Source organism: Arachis duranensis, chromosome 4 (genome assembly GCF_000817695.3).
Source record: "Arachis duranensis cultivar V14167 chromosome 4, aradu.V14167.gnm2.J7QH, whole genome shotgun sequence".
Lineage (NCBI taxonomy): Eukaryota > Viridiplantae > Streptophyta > Magnoliopsida > Fabales > Fabaceae > Arachis > Arachis duranensis.
Window position 1 is genome coordinate 41,083,470 of NC_029775.3, and position 3,034 is coordinate 41,086,503.

The following is a 3,034-nucleotide window of genomic DNA, read 5'->3' on the forward strand; positions in this document are numbered from 1 at the left end:
TGCATCAATTACTTACTTCTGTAAACCCTAGTAGCTAGTTTATTATAAATAGGACTTTTTACTAGTGTATTAGACATCTCTGGACGCCTAGTCCTTAGACCATGGGGGCTGGCCATTCGGCCATGCCTGAACCTTTTACTTATGTATTTTCAACGGTGGAGTTTGTACACACCATAGATTAAGGGTGTGGAGCTCTGTTGTACCTCAAGTTTCAATACAATTACTATTATTTTCTATTCAATTCTCTTTTAGTCCTATTCTAAGATATTCGTTGCACTTCAACTTGATGAACGTGATGATCCGTGACACTCATCATCATTCTCACCTATGAACGCGCGTGACTGACAACCACTTCCGTTCTACCTTAGGCCGGGCGCATATCTCTTAGATTCCCCAACAGAATCTTTGTGGTATAAGCTAGATAGATAGCGGCATTCATGGGAATCCGGAAAGTCTAACCTTGTCTATGGTATTCCGAGTAGGATTCCGGGAATCCAAAAAGTCTAACCTTGTCTGTGGTATTCTGAGTAGGATTCCGGGATTGAATGACTGTGACGAGCTTCAAACTCCTGAAGGCTGGGCGTTAGTGACAGACGCAAAAGAATCAAGGATTCTATTCCAACCTGATTGAGAACCGACAGATGATTAGCCGTGCTGTAACAGAGCATAGGACCATTTTCACTGAGAGGATGGGATGTAGCCATTGACAACGGTGATTCCCTACATACAGCTTGCCATGGAAAGGAGTAAGAAGAAATTGATCTCCTCAAATTTTTTCCATATCTTCTCAAATCTCCCTCAAATTTTCAAAAATCTCTCCTCCTCTCCTATTTAAACACGTTCGGCCACCCCCCTTTCCCCACACCATTCGAATTTTCTCTCCTCCTCTCTCCCCTCTTTCCTTTCTTTTGCTTGAGGAAAAGCAAACCTCTAAGTTTGGTGTGCTTTTCCGTGATCACTAAGCCAAGATTCATCAAGATCATGGTTCCTAAGGGAAAACAAACCAATTTAAGAGGAAAGAAAGAGAATAATCCAAAGAATCTTTGGAATCAAGAGAAGTTCTTAACCAAAGAACATGAAGACCATTATCACAAAATAATGGGTCTGAGGTCAGTGATCCCGGAAGTTAAATTCGATCTGAAAGAAGATGAATATCCGGGGATCCAAGAGCAAATTCGAAACAGAGGATGGGAAGTTCTAACCAATCCTGAGATAAAGGTTGGAAGAAATATGATTCAGAAATTCTACTCAAATCTGTGGCTGACAGATAAGCAGAGAATGACTGGAACTGCTTTCCATACTTACAGAACCATGGTCAGAGGGAAAGTTATCTACTTCCATCTGGACAAAATAAGAGAGGTCTTCAAATTGCCTCAACTACAAGATGATCCTGAATCCTTTAATAGGAGAATGGTGAGAGCAGATAAGGGGTTGGATCAAGTTCTAGAGGACATTTGCCTCCCTGGAACTAAGTGGATAACCAATTCAAAAGGTATCCCAAACCAACTCAAGAGGGGATACCTCAAACCAATTGCAAGAGGCTGGCTAGACTTTATTGGGTGTTCCATATTGCCCACTAGCAACCGTTCTGAGGTCACTATCAAGAGAGCAATGATGATTCAAAAAAGTGGAGGTTCATCATCTGATTGCTTGTGAGATCTATACAATTGCAAATAAGAATTCCACTGAAGCCAAACTGGCTTACCCAAGCTTGATCTCCTTGCTCTGTAAAGAGGCTGGGGTGAAGATGGGAGTAGATGAATTCATACCCATTGAACATCCAATCACCAAGAAGTCAATGGAAGGACAAATGCAAGACAACTCTATCAAAAAGAGGGCGAAGGAGTTCCTCCCTGAATTTCCTGAAATTGACTACTGGGCTAGCCTAGAAGCATCTATCACCAAGTTGCAAGAAACTATGGAGCAACTTAAGGAAGAACAGCAGAATCAGAACTGCATGCTCTGCAAATTGCTGAAGGAACAAGAGAAGCAGGGGCGTGAACTTCAAGAGTTGAAACGCCAAAAGTTCTCCCCTCAATTTGTGGGAGCATCCACTTCTCAAAATCAAGGTTGTTGAGTCCTAACTCTGTGATAACCTCTATCATTAAATTTTTGTTTTCTATTCCTACTAGTATCATCTTATATCTATTTTTGAGTCTTGTTCTTAATTCATAATTAATAAAATTTAAAGTTCACGTCTTAAAACTATGAATGTCCTATGAACCATCACCTCTCTTAAATGAAAAGTGCTTTAATCACAAAAGAACAAGAAGTACAGGATTTTGAATTTATTTTTGAAACTAGTTGAATTAGTTTGATGTGGTGACAATACTTTTTGTTTTCTAAATGAATGCTTGAACAGTGCATATGTATTTTGAATTTGTTGTTTTAATAATGTTAAAATTGTTGGCTCTTGAAAGAATGAGGAAAAAGAGAACTGTTATTGAGGATCTGAAAAAAATCATCAAATTGATTCTTGAAGCAAGAAAAAGCAGTGATTCAAAAAAAATGAAAAAAAAATAGAAGAAAAAGAAAGAAATAAAGTTGTGATCCAAGGCAAAAAGAGTGTGCTTAAGAACCCTGGACACCTCTAATTGGGGACTCTAGCAAAGCTGAGTCACAATCTGAAAAGGTTCACCCAATTATGTGTCTGTGGCATGTATGTATCCGGTGGTAATACTGGAAGATAGAGTGCTTTGGGCCACAGCCAAGACTCATAAAGAAGCTATGTTCAAGAATCATAATTCTTAACTAGGAGAATCAATAACACTATCTGAGTTCTGAGTTCCTATGGATGCCAATCATTCTAAACTTCAAAGGATAAAATGAGATGCCGAAATTGTTCAGAAGCAAAAAGCTACTAGTCCCGCTCATCTAATTGGAGCTAAGTTTCATTGATATTTTGAAGTCTATAGTATGTTCTCTTCTTTTTATCCTATTTGATTTTCAGTTGCTTGGGGACAAGCAACAATTTAAGTTTGGTGTTATGATGAGCGGATAATTTATACGCTTTTTGGCATTGTTTTTAGTATGC